At 50.6% G+C, this 21,511-nt stretch overlaps 1 protein-coding gene across 3 annotated transcripts in view; it reads right to left on the bottom strand.

The window, feature by feature from the left end:
• The window catches only part of IL34 (interleukin 34), a 78,120-nt gene extending 64,376 nt beyond the window's left edge, over positions 1-13,744 (bottom strand). For 2 of the 3 annotated variants that reach the window (XM_017868749.1, XM_017868751.1), the window contains exon 1: positions 13,546-13,744. The gene's annotated coding sequence lies outside the window, so the exon portion shown is untranslated. Of the gene's footprint in view, positions 1-2,591; positions 3,043-13,545 lie in introns of those variants that run through there. The other variant, XM_017868750.1, reaches the window with a different exon arrangement.
• Between the last annotated feature and the right edge of the window lie 7,767 nt (positions 13,745-21,511).

Below are 21,511 nucleotides of genomic sequence, written 5' to 3'. Positions count from 1 at the left end.
TTTAAGAAAATTTAAAATACGGCCGGGCGCAGTGGCTCACGCCCGTAATCGCAGTACTTTGGGAGGCCGAGGTGGGCAGATCATTAAGTCAGGAGTTCAAGACCAGCCTGACCAACATGGTGAAACCCCGTCTCTACTAAAATACAAAAATTAGCCGGGCGTGGTGGCATGTGCCTGTAATCCCAGCTACTCAGGAGGCTGAGGCAGGAGAATCGCTTGCACCCAGGAGGCAGAGGCTGCAGTGAGCCAAGATCATCCCACTGCCCCCCACCCTGGGAAAAGAGTGAGACCCCATCTAAAAAAAAAAAAAAAAAAGAAAGAAAGAAAGAAAAGAAAAGAAAAGAAAAAATAAACCAATAAATAAATAAAACTGCTTTGTAAAAGTCTACTGATTTTTTTAAGGAAGTTTAAAAGCTATTTTTAAAATAATTATTCAGCAACTGGAGTAGGCTTTGCAGGCAGAGAGCCCAGGATTCAAGTCTCAGAGACCTGAGCCTGCCACGCTTCCTCCTCTGGGGTTTACAGCCACACCTTCCAGGGTCGGGTTAAGGGTCCCAGAACTCTGTCACAGCAGCACAAGAGTCAAAAGTTATGTTGCCACCTGATTCTCACAGGCAGAGAGAGGCCTTCTATTACACCTCAGGAGGTGGTCAGGGTGGGGTGCACTAGGGAGAGGAGCGAGGGCGAGTAGAACAGGAGGCACCCGCTCCAGTGACATCATCCAACAAAGGTTTCCTGCCTGTGAGGAGACATTGGAAAGCGCCTGGCCCCAGCCCAGCCTCAGCCAGGCCAGTGGGTCTGCTGGCCTTTGGTGCATTGCATGACTGCACTGGGGTCTGGGAAGCCAGAGGGAGGGCTATGGAGTGATCCAGTGTAGTAGAGACAAGAATGAGCCTGGAGCAGGTGGTGGGGGAGTAGAAGGACCACCACCTCCCCACTGCCCCTGTGCCCCTTCCCATGTGGAAACTTGGAGGAGACCCTACGCAGCTTCTTCATCACTACCTAGTACTACCGGGGCCCGCACCCAGGACGGTGGTGAGAAGAGAAAGATCAAATGCACTTTGCTCCTCCAAGCCGCAAGGAACACAAACATCACTGCCGTGGGACCCAGCCCAGCCCCAGCACAGAGCCTCCGGGCCACAGCAGGGGGAGGGGAGAAGCCGGGCTCCTAGGCATGACTTAAACTCTCCGATCCTCAGTTTCCTCATCTGCAGTATGGGAATATCAGCTGCACGTCACAGGCTGGGCCCTGTAAGAATCCGGGGAGATGGTGCCTGTATAGGGCTCAGCACCCTGCCTGGCACAGAGGTAAATGACAGCTCCCGGTGCCTTCATACAAGGTGACTGCCACCCAAGCTAACAAGGGCGGGTTGGAAGGACGGTGAGGACCTTTTTTTTTTTTTTTAAGAGACAGGATCTCACTCCACTACTCAGGCTGGAGTGCAATGGTGTGATCATGGCTCACTGAAGCCTCAACCTCCTGGGCTCAAGCGATCCTCCCACCTCAGCCTCCTGAGTAGCTGGGACTATAGGTACGTGACACCACACCTGGCTAACTGGGTCATTCTGGATAAACTGCTGTCCCTGCCAGAGTCACCCTCTGTCCTAGCTATAAGTGTGGTGGTCATCCTGCCTCAGCTCTGGGGACAAAGGAGGGCACTGGATCACTGCCATCAGGAATGGTGTTTATGGCCTATCAGGGGCCAGGCTGGAGTTGGACAAATTGAATCATGTGGACAAGGTCTTGGCACCCAGAGAGCTGAGCTGGAAAACACAATTGCACAAAAGGCAAAATCAGCTCAACGGCTATGGAACAGACTTTGAGGCCTGGAAGAGAGTTATTAGGAGTGTCTCATTGAATGGCAGGAGATGGAAGGTGTTGAGTGACACGGAGCCTGTCTCTCCCAGTCTCGATCGGCATGGTCCCCACAGTGCTGTCCTGAGACCCCGGAGACCCGAGCAGGCTGGGGTGGGCTCTGGATCCACAGAGCAGCCAGCTGACAGTGTGAAGGCAGCCAGAGGGAGGGGCAGCGCACCAGCGGCGGGGGGGGGGGGGGGGGGGGGGGGGGGTACAGCAGCTACATCTGTACTGTGGGGGTGGCAGTGCACCCCTGACCCCAGGAACTGGCTGCCAGGGGCTGGCACAGGGGGCAGGGAGAGGCCAGCTTGTGGGGGGATGGGTTTGGGAGACTACCACTCAGGATGGAGGGCTCAAGCTGGACTGCCTGGGTTCGAATCCCAGCAACGCCAACTGCTGGCTAACCTTGGGCAGGTGACTTAACCTCTGAGCCTTGGTTCCCAGGTGTTGATAGCCCCTACTGCACAGGGCTGTGGTGAGGATCTGAGATCAAGCCTGTTTAGCTTAACACAGCACCTGGCCCAGTGGAAACAGCACCAGCTACTTCTGTGCTATTGGGCTAGACCTAGCACAAGCCTCCCACCTGGCTTCCCCTCCCTCTGACCCGAGCACTGCCTTTACACTGGCTTGTTATATACAATTTTTGTCTGGACTGGGTCACATCAGAGAGGTGCACAGCCTTGGAGGTACACAGCCTTGGCTCCACCCCCACCTCGCACAGGCAGCCCCTTACCTGCCTCCACTAATGGAGAGCTCCCCACTTCACAAAGCAGCCTCTGTTCCTCATGCAGACATCTCTGATCATGAGTTCTCTAGGGTGAGCCCAAACCTCCTCCCTACAACTGCCCCTTAGTGGGAGTGATTTTTCTGCCAGGGACTTTCCAATGTCTGGAATCTGCCCATCCCACACATGCTAGGAATCTCCCAAGCAGGGCCCCATCAAGTCTCCAGGAAGGGTTCCCTGAACCCCAGCCCTCTCCCTCCGTGAGCAGCTTCTGCGGAATGGAGTAATGACTTCCACAGGAACACAGATGCCCCTCCCCTGCGTGGGTCCGTCCAGCTCTCTGGCAACACCTCCCTGAAGGCAGAAAGCCTTGGATTCCCGCAGACCTGATGCTAATAACACAACTCACATGCGTTGGCTCATCCAGTCCTCACCAACCCTGTAAAGGACCTACTATTTTCCCCCTTGTTTTTAAAAATCATGGTAAGGCCGGGTGCGGTGGCTCATGCCTGTAATCCCAGCACTTTGGGAGGCCAAGGCAGGACGGTCATTTGAGGTCAGAAGTTCAAGACCAGCCTGGCCAACATGGTGAAACCCCGTCTCTACTAAAAATACAAAAATTAGCTGGGTGTGGTGGTGGGCGCCTGTAGTCCCAGCTACTCAGGAGGCTGAGGCAAGAGAATCACTTGAACCCAGTAGGCGGAGGTTGCAGTGAACCAAGGTCGCGCCACTGCACTCCACCCTGGGCAACAAGAGCGAAATTCTGTCTCAAAAAAAAAAAAAAAAAAAAAAAAAGGAAAAAAACCCACAAAAGGTAAAATGTACCACAGCTATAAAAAAGAATGAGATCACGTCTTTTGCAGGAACATGGATGGAGCTGGAGGCCATTATCCTCAGCAAAGTAGCACAGAGCAGAAAATCAAATACTGCAAAAGTGGGAGCTAAATAATGAGAACTCACAGACATACAAAGGGGACAACAGACGCTGGGGTCTGAGGAGGGAGGGTGGGAGGAGGGAAAGGAGCAGAAAAGATGACTATTGGATAGTGGGCTTAATTCATGGGTGATGAAAAAATCTGTACAACAAACCCTGATGACATGAGGTGGCCTGTGTAACAAACCTGCATGCGTACCCCTGAACCTAAAATAAAAGTTAAAAAACATTTGACCAACTCAACCTTTTTTTTTTTTTTTTTTTTCGTGAATCACTCTGTTTCCTGTTGCCCAGGCTGGAGTGCAGTGGTGTGATGTCGGTTCACTGCAACCTCCACCTCCTGTGTTCAAGCGATTCTCCTGCCTCAGCTTCCCAAGTAGCTGGGATTACAGGTGCCTGCCACCACTCTCAGCTAGCATTTTTTTTCCAGTGGCATTAAATACATTTATATTATTGTGTTACCATCACCACCATCCATTTCCAGAACTTTTCATCTTATAAAACCAAAACTTTATATCCATTCCTCCTTCCCCACCCCCAGCCCCTGGCAACCACCATAGAAACATTCTACTTTCTGTTTCTATGAGTCTGGCTAGTCTAGCCCCTTACATAAGTAGAATCATACAGTATTTATCTTTCGTGCTTGGCTAATTTCACTGAACATGATTTCCCCAAAGTTCATTCATGTTGTAGCATGTGTCAGAATTCCCTTCCTTTGTAAGGTTGAATCATACCACATTGTGTATATTTATGGCACATTTTTTTTTTTCCATTCATCTGTTGATGAACACTTGAATTGCTTCTACCTTTTTAGCTACTGTGATGGGTGCTGCTATGAACATGGGTGTGCAAATATCTCTTTGAGACTCTGCTTTTAATTCTTTTTGGTATATATCCAGAAGTGGGATTGCTGAATTGTATGGTGATTCTATCTTTAATTTTTTTTTTTTTTAATGAAATTTCACTCTTGTTGCCTAGGCTTGGAGTGAAATGGTGCAATCTCAGCTCACTGCAACCTCCACCTCCCGGGTTCAAGTGATTCTCCTGCCTCAGCCTTCTGAGTAACTGAGATTACAGGCATGTGCCTGGCTAATATTTGTATTTTTAGTAGATATGGGGTTTCGCCATGCTGGCCAAACTGGTCTTGGGTCTTGAACTCCTGACCCTCAGGTGATCCACCCACCTCAGCCTCCCAAAGTGCTGGGATTACAGGCATGAGCCACCGCACCTGGCTCCATTTGTTAATTTTTTTCAGGAACCACTAAACTAGTTTCCATAGCAGCTGCACCAATTAACATCCCCACCAACTGTGCTCAAGGTGCCAGTTCCTCCACATCCCACCAACACATATTGTTTTCTGTTTGCTTTTGAGACAGAGTCTCACTCTGTCACCCAGGCTGGAGAGCAGTGGCATCACCTCTGCTCACTGAAACCTCCGCTTCCTGGGTTCAAGTGATTCTTATTCCTCAGCCTCCTGAGTAACTGGGACTACAGGCGTGCACCACTATGCCCCGCTAATTTTTGTATTTTTAGTGGAGCCAGGATCTCGCCATGTTGGCCAGGCTGGTCTCTAACTCCTGGCCTTAAGTGATCCGCTCATCTCGGCCTCCCAAAGTGCTGAGATTACAGGCATGAGCCATGGCGCCCAGCCATTTTCTGTTTTTTGTTTTTTGTTTTTTGTTTTTGTTTTTTTTCGATAGCAGCCATCCTGAAGGGTGTAGGGTAGTGTATTGTAGGGAGATTCTCTATTTTTCCCCATTTTAAGCTTAGGAAAGTAGGACTGGAGAGGAGTGGTGACTCTGCCAAGGTCCCATAGGCGGCAGGTGGCAGAGCTGGGATTCAAACTCAGCACTGTTGGCCGGGCGCAGTGGCTCATGCCTGTAATCCCAGCACTCTGGGAGGCCGAGGCGGGCGGATCACGAGGTCAGGAGATCGAGACCATCTGGCTAACACGGTGAAACCCCATCTCTACTAAAATACGAAAATTAGCCGGGCGTGGTGGCGGGCGTCTGTAGTCCCAGCTACTCGGGAGGCTGAGGCAGGAGAATGGCGTGAACCCGGGAGGCGGAGCTTGCAGTGAGGTGAGATGGCGCCACTGCACTCCAGCCTGGGTGACAGCAAGAATCTGTCTCAAAACAAACAAACAAACAAACAAAACAAAACAAAACAAAACAAAAAACTCAGCACAGTCTGCGGCTGTGTGGTGCTCTCAGCAGCCCCCATCCCCACAAATCCTTGCTGTGTCACTGCTCCGTGGCTGCCCTAGGGCCTCCAGCATTGATCTCCACCCAGGGCCTGGCCAGGGAGAAGGCAGTGACCCCGAAGGAGACCACCCCTGAGAGTTGCAAGACTGACCCCAGCCCCTGGATCCCCCTGACCTAGGTGACCCTGACACTAGCTAGCATTCTGGGAGGGCCCTCCATCTCACGCAGGCAGGAGCAGGGCTCCAGGGCTAGCTCAGCAGCCGCCAAAGGAGCCGGCAACACCTTGGATTATCTTGCAGGAGAGCAGGGGGCCTGCCAGCAAAGTGACCAAACCAGGTGGCCGCCACAGGTGGACCAGGGCACAGCCCATCTGGGGTCACATCTTACCAGTGCCACCTCCCGCCTGTGTGACCACGGGCAAGCTGGGAGACTTCCCTATGCCTCGATTTCTCCATTTGTAAAACGGGGGAGACTCACTTGTACCTTGCAAGGAGCTCTGAGCATTCAGTGAGCAGCAGACACACATGCCAGGCTGGAGGGCAGGCCCAGGACGGTGCCTGCCATTCCTCCGTACCCCACATCGACCCCACGTCACTCTGCCCTTCACCATGGGAGGGGGTGGCAGAGCCTTAGGATTAAGGCTCCTCTGAGTGGTAACACATTTGTTTTTGTTTGGTTTGGTTTGAGGCTGGATCTTGCTCTGTCACCCAGGCTGGAGGGCAGTGGCACAAACACAGCTCACTGCAGCCTCAACCTCCAGGACTCAAGCCTCCCAGGCAGCTGGGACTACAGGCACACACACCACCAGTTATTTTTCGTAGAGACAAAGTCTTTCCATGTTGCCCAGGCTGATCTCCAACTCCTGGATTCAAGTGATCCGTCTCTGCTTCCCAAAGTGCTGGATTACAGATGTGAGCCACCAGGCCCGGCCTTGAAGGGGTTTTTGTACACCCATGTTTGTAGAAGCATTATTCACAATAGCCAAGAGATGCAAGCAACCCAAGGATCTGTCGACAGGTAAATAGATAAACAAAATACGGCGTATATACACACACATTCAGCCTTAAAAACAAGGAGGCCGGGGCTGGGCGCGGCGGCTCACACCTGTAATCCCAGCACTTTCGGAGGCCGAGGCGGGTGGATCACGAGGTCGGGAGATTGAGACCATCCTGGCTAACACAGTGAAACCCTGTCTCTACTAAAAATACAAACATTAGCCAGGTGTGGTGGTGGGCGCCTGTAGTCCCAGCTACTTGGTAGGCTGAGGCAGGAGAAAGGCGTGAACCCGGGAGACGGAGCTTGAAGTGCAGTGAGCTGAGATCGCGCCACTGCACTCCAGCCAAAACAAAACAAAACAAAACAAAACAAAAAGCAAGGAGGCCAGATGCAGTGGCTCATGCCTGTAATCCCAGCACTTTCGGAGGCTGAAGTGGGAGGACTGCTTGAGCCCAGGAGTTCAAGACCAGCCTGTGAAACATAGGGAGACCTTGTCTCTAAAAAAAACAGAGTCTCCCTCTGTCACCCAGGCTGGAGTACAGTGGCACAATATCGGTTCACTGCAACCTCCACCTCCCGGGTTCAAGCAATTCTCCTGCCTCAGCCTCCTGAGTAGCTGGGACTAGAGGTGCGTACCACCAGGCCTGGCTAATTTCTGTATTTTTAGTAGAGACAAGGTTTCATCATGTTGGCCAGGATGGTCTCAATCTCCTGACCTCATGATCCATCCGCCTCAGCTTCCCAAAGTGCTGGGATTACAGGCATGAGCCACCACGCCCAGCCTCAAAAAAAGTATTTTTTAATTGGCCAGGTATGGTAGCACAAGGCTGTGGTCTTAGCAACCTGGGAGGCTGAGGTGGGAGGATCGTTTGAGCCTGCAGTGAGCCATGTTTGTACCACTGCTCTCCATCCTGGATGACAGAGTAAAACTCCTTGAGGACATTATGCTAAGGGAAATGAGCCAGTCACAAAAAGACAAATATTGTATGATTATGATTCCACTTACAAGAGGCACTTACAGCGGTGAAACTCACAAAGACAGATATCTGAAAGGTGGTGCCCAGAGGTTGTGGGGAGGGAAATAGGGAGTCTGGGGAGTCATTTAATAGAGAGCGAGTTTCTGTTTGGCAAGATGAAAGAAGTTCTGGCGATCTGTGGTACAACAACATGGATTTTCTTAACGCTAGTGAACTGTACCCTTAAAAATAATTAAGATGCTCGGGCACGGTGGCTCACACCTGTATACGCAGCACTTTGAGATGCTAAAGCGGGCAGATTGCCTGAGGTCAGGAGTTCGAGACCAACCTGGCCAACATGGTGAAACCCTGTCTCTACTAAAAATACAAAAATTAGCCGGGTGTGGTGGCGGGAGCCTGTGATCCCAGCTACTCCAGAGACTGAGGCAGGAGAATCGCTTACACCAAGGAGGCAGAGGTTGCAATGAGCCAAGATTGTGCCATTGCACTCTAGCCTCAGTGACAGAGCAAGGCTCTGTCTCAAAAAAAAAAAAAAAGAGAGAGAGAGAGAGAAAGCAGGAAGACAAGGAAACAGCAAAGTGCTGGTTCTTGGGAAAGAGAGAAAGGAATAATTGAGAAGATGCCTGGGTGACAAAACCGAAGGGCAGTTGGGACTTGGTGGTGGAGTCCTGGCCAGAGTGTGGACTTCCTCATGCTGGGAGAGGCATGAGCACTGCAGCAGAGCGCTGACTTTTCCCAGTGGCTGCTGGGAAGTCCACATCTCTTTGGCCTTTCCCATTCGTCATTTTGACCTGAACCTTTCTAGCTATAGGCAAGTCTCAACCCATCCACATCCCCCTACGTGGAGAGGACCCCAAGGGGAAAGCCTGGCTGTGTTCCAGGCGTGCTGGGATGCACGGACGGAGCTCTCCAGGCAGCCCCTGGGAAGCTCAGGAAGCAGGTTCCCAGGCCAGTTGCAACCCAGGTCCCAGGGGACACTGCCTCTTACTTATGAGACGTGGCCCTCATACGCAAGCATGCATGACAGCTGGGGCCCAGAACCACCCCAGGATTGTCCCACATCTGGAAGCCACAGTTCTCAGACTTCCATGGAGTCTCTCTCAAGGTCAAAGCGCCACACTGCCCATCTGGGACAAGATGTCTCTCCCTCCTACGGCTGGGTCAGGGAAGGCCACAGGACAGTATTGCCTTGGGGGCAGGGGAAGGGGAGTTGTGGCTTCCAGAAACATTGTACAGAATCCCCAGAAGGAAAGAGCTGTAAGAAGCCTAATTGCGTTCTCGGCCTTAGCGCCATTTTCTTGGAAACCTCTGCACCATGAGAGCCAAGTGCAGGAAGAAGTGAATGCGTAGGCTGAAGCACAAAAGAGGAAAGATGAGGCAGAGGTCCAAGTAAACCGCCAGCTTGTTGCACCGTGGAGGCCACAGGAGCAGAGACATGGAATGCCAGGCACTGGGGTTGCTGGTACAAGCTGTGGGACTGCATGCTACTGTCTAGAGCTTGTCTCAATGGATCTAGAACTTCATCGCCCTCTGATCGCCCATCACCTCTGAGACCCACCTAGCTCATAAACAAAACGGCCCATGTTGGTCCTCTGCCCTGGACTTGTGACATTCTGGACTATTTCTGTGTTTATTTGTGGCCGAGTGTAACAACCATATAATAAATCACCTCTTCCTCTTTTAGCTGAAGAATTAAAAAAAAAAAAAAAGAAGCCTAATAGCCCTGGACCAGGCGCCAGTAATCCCAGCACTTTGGGAGGTTGAGGTGGGTGGTTCACTTGAGGTCAGGTGTTCGAGATCAGCCTGGCCAACATGGTGAAACCCCATCTCTACTAAAGATACAAAAATTAGCCAGGCATGGTGGCACGCACCTGTAATCCCAGCTACTCAGGAGGCTGAGGCATTAGAATCGTTGAACCCAGGAGGCAGAGATCCGAGATCACACCACTGCACTGCAGTGAGTCGAGATCACACCACTGCACTGCAACCTGGGAAACAGAGTCCTCCTCTGAGGCAAGGAGGAAAGATCTACATGCTCTGGTGGTAGGGTTGGGACCAGAACCCAGCACCAGGGCCCCAACTCCCAGGCCAGGCTTACCTGACCCAGGCCTGTCCTGAGAACCCCTCTCTTTGCAGTTATTTATTTTGAGTACAATTAGGGCCCCTAAGATGCAGGGGAAGGCTGGAGGCACACCAGGCCACCAATGACATCAGCTGCCAACACTAGCTTCGTCCCTCGAAGCTGCCAGAACAGGCGTCTCAAAACCTGCTTAAATCCCCTCATCATTGCGAGGCGCGGTGGCTCATGCCTGTAATCCCAGCACTTTGGGAGGCTGAGGCAGGTGAATCAGTTGAGGTCAGGAGTTCAAGACCAGCCTGGGTAACATGGAAACCCCCATGTTACTACTAAAAATACAAAATACTAAATATACAAGAAAACTAAATCTACTAAAAATACAAAATACAAAAATTAGTCAGGCGTGGTGGTGTGTGCCTGTAATCCCAGCTACTCAGGAGGCTGAGGCAGGAGAATCACTTGAACCCGGGAGGCAGAGGTTGCAGTGAGCTGAGATTGGGATACTGCACTTCAGCCTGGGTGATAGAGCAAGACTCTGTCAAAAACAAAACAAACAAACAAACAAAACTCCTTATCATTGAGATCAATTCCAAATTCTCACTTGATCTTCAAAGCTCTTCAAAATCTTATCCCTACCGCCTCCCCTCAACTCATCTTCCACTCCCCCTCTCCCTACAGCCTATGTCAATAGCAGACAGGCATCTTGTGCACGTCTCTCCTTAGTTCGCAGCACCAGGGCCGGCCAACCCAATCAATGTTTGTTGTCCGAGAAAATGAACACATGGATTTTCTGCCTGTCCTTTATGGCTAATTCCAGTACCTTCCCAAAGGCTCTGGAGTGCAGCCTTGACTTTCACAGTAAGGGCTCCTTGGGGCTACTGCTTTATCTGTGTGATATCATGTAATTCTAGGCCAAAGATATTAACACGTCCATTCTGCAAATGAGGAAACTGGGGGTCAGAGAGGTCCAGTGACTGCCCACAGGTGGGAAGTGGTGCGGCCGGGACCAGAATCCAGTCTGACCAGCTCCAGAGCCTATGCTCCTTCTGCTGAACCATGTGCGTAACCTACCCCAGTGACAGCAGGCTGGGGCTGGGCAGGTGCACCTGCAGACGTTCCGGGAACTCTCCAGTATGTCCAGGGATCCCTTAAACCTGCATGTTGAGGAGGGTGGCTGAGAGACAAGAATGGCGGCATCCAGATGTGACAACAGAGGTGGATGAAAGCTTGGGGGTCCCCTAGAGGGAGGCCTGAGCTTGATGCTCCACCTGTCAGCTTTGGGACGGACAGAGGCCTAGTCAAAATATCCTCGAACAGGCAATGAAGCCTTTCACTCTAGTTACCGTGAAGCTGGGTAAGAATAGGATCTAGGCCGAGAAGATGTCTTTGACCTTCTCAATTTTGCCTGGCTTGTTAAAGCCCCAGGCTTGGGGAAGAGGGGGCCTCCAGGGGTGCTTGTTAAACACCAGATCTTATGCTAGATGCTTCACAAACAGGATCTCTGACTTCCAACATTCCTAACAAGTTTTGTTTTGTTTGTTTTGTTTTGTAGACACAGGGTTTCACCATGTTTCCCAGGCTGGTCTCGAAATCCTAGGCTCGGCCGGGCGCAGTGGCTCAAGCCTGTAATCCCAGCACTTTGGGAGGCCGAGACGGGCGGATCACGAGGTCAGGAGATCGAGACCATCCTGGCTAACATGGTGAAACTCCGTCTCTACTAAAAAAAATACAAAAAAACTAGCCGAGCGATGTGGCGAGCGCCTGTAGTCCCAGCTACTCGGGAGGCTGAGGCAGGAGAATGGCGTAAACCCGGGAGGCGGAGCTTGCAGTGAGCCGAGATCGCACCACTCTACTCCAGCCTGGGCGACAGGGCGAGACTCCGTCTCAAAAAAAAAAAAAAAAAAAGAAATCCTAGGCTCAAGCAATCCACCCACCTCAGCCTCCCAAAGTGCTGGGCTTACAGACATGAGCCACCATGCCTGGCCCCTAACAAGTTTTATAACCTCGATTTTACATGTGAACTAACCGAGGCACAATGAAGTTATGTGGTGGAAGTTCGTGGTCAGGCAGCTACTACATACAAACCCAGGCTAGTCAGCCTTCTAAAAGCCAAGCTCCTAACCACTACACTAGACGGTCTCTGTCCCCTTCCTGAGAAATCCCAGAGATCTCAAGTCCCCTGCCCAGCCCATTGTGCCACCATGGCCCTGGAAATCAGTAAATTAGTCCCGTAATTCTCATGAGTGAGCTGACCCCACACATAACATGAGCTGAGCTGCAAAAATGTTCTTGTCCTTGGCCCGGAGTATTCATTCTGGATGCAGAATAAACTCCAAGGAGAAGGGGGAAAAACCAACAACTTCAAATACCAAAATAAAAAAAAAAGTTATTTCCACAGAGTTGTCCATAAAAGTCGAATTATTCATTGCAAAACACCTAGAAGCAACTCAACTTCACCATCAGTGGACAGAGGCTGCCCGCCCAGGGATGGGTCTGTTAACTTGGTGAAGACCATGTGGACCTTAAAACAACATCTAGTTAGTTGGTTTATGTGCATTTAAAAATAAGTGCAAAGTTGGCCAGGCATGGTGGCTCACGCCTGTAATCCCAGCACTTTGGGAGGCCGAGGTGGGTGGATCACTTGAGGTCAGGAGTTCAAGACCAGCCTGGCCAACATGATGAAAGTCCGTCTCTACTAAAACTATAAAAATTAGCTGGGCATGGTGGCGGGGGCCTGTAATCCCAGCTACTCGGGAGGCTGACGCAGGAGAATCACTTGAACCCAGGAGGCAGAGGTTGCAGTAAACAAAGATCATGTGGCTACACTCCAGCCTGGGTGACACAGCAAGACAACATCTCAAAAAAAAGAAAAGAAAAGCGTAAAAGCAGAACACTTTATTTTAATTTCAGAAATCCCATCTGCATGAGAAAGGTTTACCTACGCTGTTGACTTTTTTGCCTCTTTCCTTTAAAGAACTTGAAATCAAGTTTTTTTTGTTTTTTTTTTGTTTGTTTTTTTTTTTGTTTGTTTGTTTTGAGACATAGTCTCACTCTGTTGCCCAGGCTGGAGTGCAGTGGTGTGATCTTGGCTCACTGCAACCTCCACCTCCCGGGTTCAAGTCTGTCTCCTGCCTCAGCCTCCCAAGTAGCTGGGATTACAGGCACACCTGGGTGTACGCCACCACACCCAGCTAATTTTTATATTTTTAGTGGGATGGGGTTTCACCATGTTGGCCAGGCTGGTCTCAAACTCCTGACCTTAAGTGATCCACTCACCTCAGCCTCCCAAAGTGCTGGGATTACAGGCGTGAGCCACTGTGCCTGGCCAAATAAATTAATTTTTGATAAAGTAATACATGCAAGTGATAGTTCACACACACAGTACATTAAGGTCCAAAGACCTACGGCAATATACAGTGGAGCAGCGCCCCATGACCCATGCCAACCATATGAGAATGTAGGTTTGTCAACTGACTAAACTCCGAAGGGCACACACAGAGAAATGACTTGCTTTATGGTTATGTGGATCTGTTTTTTCCAGCAAGGCTGATGAAGGCAAAGGTGAAAAATTGAAACCCAGGGCAGACAGTTCTGCCGAGGCATACTTCTCTGAGGCATACTTCAGAGAGTCTTGGCTGGGACCGTCTTTGTCAAGTCTAGCTCAAGTCCCCCTTCCTGGGATCAGTGAAGCAGCAGCAGAATCGGGGTGGGGAAGCCAGGCCGTCAGAGGCAGAGGAAAGCCAGGCATGGGAGAGAAAGCCTGCTGCCTTCTTACCTGTTCACGTGCCAAGCCTCGGTCTCCTAGGGTTTGCTGGTGGCCTTAAGGGGCTCCAGGGCCCCAAGCAGGTGCCTAAGGGCCACGGGCAGTGGGTGCCAGGTGGGAGAGGCTGAGGCTGCCCCCAGCCCACAGTCCAGGCTTCCCGTCTGATGAGAAGGGCGGGGAAAGCAGGCCTCTGCAGCTCTGCTCAGGAACCGAAGCCAGCAGGGGCGGGGCAGGGCCACGTGGCCCCCGCCTGCCTTGGAGTGTGGAGTAGGAGGGAGCCTTCAACCCAGAGGACCAGCCAGGGGACTGCTCTGACTGAGGGTGCCGGCCAGTTGACTACGAGAAGTCCCCAGAACCCAGGCCCTGACTCCCAGGCAGCTTGGACTGTTTTAAGGGACTACCCCAGCTCCTCTCTAGAACACTCGGACCCAGACAAAAGCCTCTTCTCATAAAACTAAAAGCCAGGTGATGGGGAATTGGGTGTAGTGACACAAGCCTGTAGTCCCAGCTACTCAGGAGGCTGAGGCAGGAGACTCTCTTGAGGCCAAGAGTTCGAGGCTGCAGTGAGCTGCAATTGCACCTGTGAATAACCAGTGTGCTCCAGCCTGGGCAATATAGCGAGATCCTGCCTCTAAAAAACAAAACAAAAAACTGAGTGATGTGGTGATGACTGGAGTGTGTGTGTGTATGCGTGTGTGTGTATGGGACTGGGGGTCCATTAGGTGGAAGAAAAGGTCTTTCTCTGATACATCATCCCTGTTGAGCACCAATGAGTTACCCAGTCTACAGATAAAGACATGAGCTCCAAAAGGTGAATAATCTTTTTTTTTTTTTTTTTGTGGCGGAGTTTCACAGCAGGGATTACAGGCATGCTCCACCATGCCCAGCTAATTTTGTATTTTTAGTAGAGATGGGGTTTCACCATGTTGGCCAGGCTGGTCTTGAACTCCTGACCTCAGGTGATCCACCCGTGTCAGCCTCCCAAGTGCTGGGATTATACACGTGACCCGTCACGCCTGGCCTTTTCTTTTTTTTCTTTTTTTTTTTTTGAGACGGAGTCTTGCTCTGCCACCCAGGCTGGAGTGCAGTGGCCGGATCTCAGCTCACTGCAAGCTCCGCCTCCTGGGTTTATGCCATTCTCCTGCCTCAGCCTCCCAAGTAGCTGGAACTACAGGCGCCCGCCACCTCGCCCGGCTAGTTTTTTGCATTTTTTTTTTTAGTAGAGACGGGGTTTCACGGTGTTAGCCAGGATGGTCTCGATCTCCTGACCTCGTGATCCACCCGTCTCGGCCTCCCAAAGTGCTGGGATTACAGGCTTGAGCCACCACGCCCAGCATGCCTGGCCTTTTCTTTAGACAAGGTCTCACTCTATTGCCCAGGCTAGAGTGCAGTGGCATGATCACAACCCGCTGAGGTCTTGATCTCCTGGGCTCAACTGATCCTCCCACCTCAGCCTCCCAAGTAGCTGGGACCACTACAGCCAGCTTTTATTTTTTTTATTTTCTGTAGATACAGATGTCTCCTATGTTGCCCAGGCTCGTCTCGAACTGCTGGCCTCAAGGAATCCTCCTGCCTTAGCCTCCCAAAGTGCTGGGATTTCAGGCTTGAGCCACTGTGCCTGGCCTCGGGTAAGATTCTTCACCCCTTTTCTGGCGCTTGAGCCCAGGAGTTAGAAACCAGCCTGAGCAACGTAGAAAGACCCCCATCTCTGCAAAAATAAAAACGTAGCCAGGCATCATGGTGGCTCATGCCTGTAGTCATAACTACTTGGGAGGCTTAGGCAGGAGGATCACTTGAGCCCTGGAGGTCGAGGCTGCACTAAACTATGATTGAGTCACTGCACTCCAGCCTGGATGACAGAGCAAGTTCCTGTCGCTTTTCTTAAAAAAAAAAAAGGAGAGAGCAAAAGAATCTTACCTAAGATTTCCCGATTGGTTACTGAGGTCTGACCCCAAAGCCATGCTTTCCTGAGGGACACAGGACCTGTCCTGGTGTGACACGTGGCCTCAGACCCAGCACTTATGGGAGTTGAGGTCCTTTCCCTCAGCACCATCACCAAAGGTACAGCTATTCTCCCTTCACCTGGGTCAGAGCGGGCACCTGCAGGGGTATCTTCAGGATCTCTGCTGAGTTTTCATAGCAGGCTTCCTGATTTTACTAGACGGCATTTGGATTCATTAGGGGTGAGCCAGTGGGGGAGGGAGGATAGAAGAAGGGCTGTGTTCAAAGCCTCCAACTATCCAAGAGGGGAGTCGGTAGTGTTTCACTGAATGTGAGCACAAAATCCGTGATTCAGGAACCTCTTATTAACATCTAGTCTTTCACAGCTGAGCTAGTCTGGAGTGCTGACCTGGCCGGATGCGGTGGCTCATGCCTATAATCCCAGCACTTTCAAAGACGGAGGCGGGCGGATCACCTGGGGTCAGGAGTTCGAGACCACCCTGGCCAACATGGTGAAACCCCGTCTCTACTAAAAATACAAAAATTATCCAAGCGTGGTGGCAGGCACAATCCCAGCTACTCAGGAGGCTGAGGCAGGAGAATCGCTTGAACCCGGCAGGCAGAGGTTGCAGTGAACTGAGATCACTGCACTCCACCCTAAGCGACAGAGACTCGGTCTCAAAAATAAAAAATAAAAAATAAAAGAAAAAGAATAAAAGAAGAAATGCCAACCTAGTGATAATAGTGCATTTTACTCTGAGTGCCAATGCATGCCACAAGTAGTTGTTCATGAAATGTTTTCTCAATTGGATCGACAAAACTGGATTCCTGGTTTGGCCCTGAACTTGCAACAGGACAATAATGCCCACGCTGGAATGTTCCCTGCTAACTCCCCACCCACCCCCAAGGCAGTGGCCACACAGGCCACACACACTGTCTGCAAGGCCCTGCTGGGAAACTCTGCCAAGGCGTTGATTCATCCGTTGGGCAGCTCGTGGGAGGGCAGACGGGGTGGAGGTGATGGGGGCACAGCCACAGATCTCACTGGGGCCTCACAGAAGCCTGAACACCCCCTGGTGCCCTTTCTGGGGTCTCTTGGCTTGGAATGATGCCCCTTTCTTTCAAATCATCACAGCAGGTCCCCCAGATCTCCCAGGGCCAGAGCCCCAGGTCAGTGGACAAGCCTCAGAACTCCTGCGCACTCAGTCATGTGCGTTTGTGCTACCATGACCCCAGGAGACCAGTTTTTGTTTTTTGGTGTTTTTGAGACAGGTTTTGTTCTGTCATCCAGGCTGGAGTGTAGTGGCACAATCACAGCTCACTGCAGCCTCAAACTCATAGGCTTAAGTGATCCTCCTGTCTTAGCCCCCCTAATTGCTGGGACGACAAGTATGTACCACCATGCCTGGCTAATCTTTGTATTTTTGGAGAAGACGGGGTTTTGTCATGTTGCCCAGGCTGGTCTCAAACTCCTGGGCTCAAGGGATCCTCCTGCCTTGGCCTCTCAAAGTGCTGGGATCACAGGTATGAGCCACCATGCCAGGGCCCAGTAGATCAGTCTTATTCTACCAATTTACAGGCAGGAAACCAAGACTATGCTTAGAGGCTAGTGAGCCCAGGTCATCTGACTCTGTATACAATGCTCTCTTCATGGACTTCGCCGCCTCTTGGCATTTGGCAAGTGGAATCTCGTTTCTGATTGCTTTATGAGGCAGCATTGCCTTTCTCCAGTTACAGCATCGACTCCCTGAAGCCGAGATCCCCCAGCGTGTCCTCGTAACAGCTGGAGGCCCTAATAACCCACAGAAAATGGTAGTACGTCCCTTGACGATCACGTGTCATTAGCTTATACACATATACTAACGGCTCCAAATTAGTAACTTCTAAGCCTAAACGCTACCAAACGACCCAACAAAAGCACCTCTCCTTTCATTCTGAGACTGCAGTCAGAGAAGGGAGCAAGTTCTGTTGAGTCGACTGGGAATTTAAAACTTGAGGACCAGGCTCTTAAAGGCAGAGTGGGACGTGGGAAAATGAGGGGGGCTTGCCTCTGGGCACTGGCAGAGATGCTGGATATGGGGGTGGGGTGGGGTAGGGTGGGGCTAACAGGGCCCCTCAGCCATTCCAGATGGGCTGGCCCAGCTCCTTTTCCAAATCTGAAACTTCCAAACCTGGTTTTCTTTGATAACACTTTTTTTCTTCATTTTGAACAAGCAGCAATGTTCACTCATTGTCCATCACAGCTACTGATCATAACACTAGACTGTGAAGCAGAAACATGCCCAGACATCACCAGCAGACTTTTTTTGAAACAGGGCTTCACGCCCGGCTTTTTAAATTTTTTGTAGAGATGGGGTCTGTTTCCTGGGCTGGTCTTAAACTTCTGGGCTCAAGCGATCTGCCTGTCTGGCCGCCCAAAGCGCTGGGATTACCAGGCATGAGCCACCGTGTAATTGGGAGCAGACACCAGGAATCTATTCTGACAAATGAAGAGGGTTCTAACATCCCGCTGGGATTATGAGCCACAACTACAGGTTTCCTACCATTTCCTGACCTAAAACCTCTGTGGCCCACTCCCCACCTCTTCATTTTTCAGACTTGGGACCTTCTGATTTTTCCTGAAGTCCCAAGGCTGTGGCTGAGGAAATCACACCAGGGCTGTAGGCTCTTCTGAAACTGGTGGCAGGCCCTCCGGCAAACTCACCTCACCACCAACCTCACAGCAACAGACTGCCAGGTTATAAACTCTCCTCCAATCTCTGGGTACAGAAAAGAGCTGGGAGGAGGTGGTTCACGGTAGATGCCCCGTAAACATTTGTGGAAGAAATGAACATAGCAGCCTCTTCTAGTGGGTCAGCATGTCTCCTGATGGCTTAAACAGCTCCAGGCCAAGCGCAGTGGCTCACGCCTGTAAACCCAACACTTTGGGAGCCCAAGGTGGATGGATCACCTGAGGTCAGGAGTTTGAAACCAGCCTGGCCAACAAGGTGAAACCCCATCTCTACTAAAAACACAAAAATTAGCCAGGCGTGGTGGTGCATGCCTGTAATTCCAGCTACTCAGGAGGCTGATATGAGGCAGGAGTACCGCTTGAACCTGGGAGGCAGAGGTTGCAGTGAGCCGAGATTGTGCTGCTGTACTCTAGCCTGGGCAACAGTTAAGACTTCATCTCAAAAAAGAAAAAAAGAGAAACAGCTCTTGGTTGTGTTGGTTTAGACTGGTGTGTAGCCTACACCTGCCCATTTCAGTTCACCTGAACTTCACAGGGCGTGTTTGGGCTATCAGATCACTCAAATGTCAACCAACCATGGCCAAGCAGATGTTTCAGAGTCTCTGCCTTGTCCCCGAAAGCCATCTGTTCCTCTCCTCCATTGCTACGTTTTCTGGACCAAGTTTGATTTCAGCAGCAGAGATGTTTCTTCTGAGCTCTACATATACCCCTTGAAAGTTAATTTTAAGGGTGTAACAAAAAATTCACATACAATATTCCATATGCAAATGAGCAACTGGATGGCTCAAACACATATCACTTCTATTTTGAATAGAAAACAGAATTTAGAGGCTGGGCGTGGTGGCTCACACCTGTAGTCACAGCACTTTGGGAGGTTGAGCCAGGCGGACCACTTGAAGCCAGGAGTTCGAGACCAACCTGTCCAACACGGTAAAACCTCTTCTACTAAAAATGCAAAAATTAGTTGGACATGATGGCACACGCCTGAGGTTCCAGCTACTTGGGAAGCTGAGGTAGGAGGATTGCTTGAGCTCAGGAGACGGAGGCTGCAGTGGGCTGAGATCGCACCACAGCCCTCCAGCCTGGGCAAGAGATTCTGTCTCTGATAAGCAAACAAAAAACAAGAATTTAGGACCAGGCACAATGGCTCACACCTATAATCCCAGTGCTTTGGGAGGCCAAGGCAGGAGGATTGTTTGAGGTCAGGAGTTTGAGACCAGCCTGGGCAACACAGGGAGACCCTGTCTCTACAGAAGTTTAAAAATTAACTGAGTATGGTGGCACACATCTGTAGTCTCCCCTACTCTGGAGGCTGAGGTGGATCGTTTGAGCCCAGAAGTTCATGCCTCAGTGAGCTATAATGACTCCACTGAACTCCAGGCTAGGCAAAGGAGTGAGACTGCCTCTAATAAAAAATTTTTTAAAAAATTAAAAAATAAAACAGAACTTAGGAATTTAAAAAATTTTGAAAGCCAGGTTGATCCCATCTGAATGCCTTAACACTTCTGGCTTTCCTCTAACAAGTTCAAGAAAGGCAGCAGCGTGGGAATAGCACACATTCTGGGGACCAGCGCTCTCCCTGTGAGACGAACCTTTTCCAGCGCTGGCAGCTGTCTCACTAGCAATACATTTACACTAACCAAGAAAAGTAACATTCCAACTAGAACCCCCCTCCTCCAAAGGAATGCTATTCTTGGCAAGAGATCTTCCAAAGGAAACATCTGCAGAACCTCTGCCCGTAAGGTCAGGGGAAAGCTGAGGCAGCTAAAAACTTTTCAGTCCTAGGATCCAAGTCACAAGGGCTTAGCAATGGAACAGGATGGAAGCAAACCCAAGGGCAGATCCCTCTGTCCGAGTTCTGCAGCAGCCTCTGGTGGGTTTCGCAAGGCTGGAGAGGTCTCTATTTACCTGGTTGCTCAGTCAAACCACAGGAGTCAATCAGGTCCCCTTAACAATTACACAGATGGGACTTGTCATTGAGCCACATCCAATCAATGAATTATACTTTTGTAGGTTCTGTAGCAACAGCTATGAAAATTCCTTTCCACATATTCAAGTCCGATTCCTTGTCCTAACCCTTCCTCTTACAGAGAACAAGGAGGCTGATGGGCAGACTTCCAGAGGAAGCTCAGTGGTGACAACTCCTGACTCCACAGATTTTCCTTTCTTTCATAACCCCTACCTTCTGTATGGAGTCTATGTATTTCAGCCAAACTTGAGTTAGAAAAGAGGCAAGGAGCTGCTCCAATATCTACACTGAGTTCCTCAGATGACTGCATGTCAGTATCACACAATTTGATAGAACGGATTTAGGACCGCGGGAAAAAATGAGCCCTGAAATTAGGTTTTCAAAATCTAATTCAGAGCTACTGTCTACTATGCAAACTCATGAGCTGAGTGAGAAAAAACATGTTATTTAGGGATTCGACTCCTGGCAAAACCTGGGTCTCTCTTGACTGATCTAAAACCAAGTCATAATTCAAGATACTTAGTTCCAGGAGACAGTGTCAGGAACCCTCTGCACTGGGCTCTGGGAGGTTCGGATTGTATCTCCTCACCACCATTCCTGATTCTAACCCAGTGCTCACCAGATCATTTGCTCAATGAGGTGGCTGACCACACGCAGATGAAAGAATGTTTTACTTTGTGAAGTATTGAGAACAGTGAGCTCGTTTCTCCAGGTTCAAGGCACAAGGACAGCCTGGAAGACGAGGGCTTCCCACACAGCTAAATGGGGAATTCTCAGGGGTGGGCTGGAACATTTCTGGAACTGGGCCTCTTCCAGCTGACAGGCTCATTATACCCTAAAGGCCCTGTGGAACCCACCTGAGATGGGTGCTGCAGACAGGCCACACATAGACACAGTTCTCAGGGGCAGGGCAGTATCCAGGTTCTTCTGTACTGACCCTTCCTATGGTCCTATGGAGCCAAAGATCTCTTTCGGTGCTGTATCAGCAAAAGGGACGACATCTGTTAAGACTCCCCAGCTGGAATTCATGCTAAAATCCCCACACTAATATCCTCAGAGCAGAAGAGGAAGAATCAGCCACCCTTCCTCAATATCCAGTGGCAAAGGGGTGGGTATCCACATGGTTATTGAGCCCATGTTTCATCAGCACAGCAAAAAGAACCAGGAAAAGACAAAGAAACCACCACAGACCTGGGGGTAGGGAGCCACAGAGCGTCCCAAGTCCAAGTAGGCATCTGGAAGGAAGGAGTCTACTCTAACTTAAGAGTCCTGCTCTAACTTGGGCTCAAACCTCCCCCCTACATCCTCATCTCCAGAACAAGACACATGGACGCCAG

The sequence above is a fragment of the Rhinopithecus bieti genome, unplaced genomic scaffold, assembly GCF_001698545.2.
Source record: "Rhinopithecus bieti isolate Rb0 unplaced genomic scaffold, ASM169854v2 scaffold_2574, whole genome shotgun sequence".
NCBI lineage: Eukaryota > Metazoa > Chordata > Mammalia > Primates > Cercopithecidae > Rhinopithecus > Rhinopithecus bieti.
This window is presented reverse-complemented; position numbering and strand designations above follow the sequence as displayed.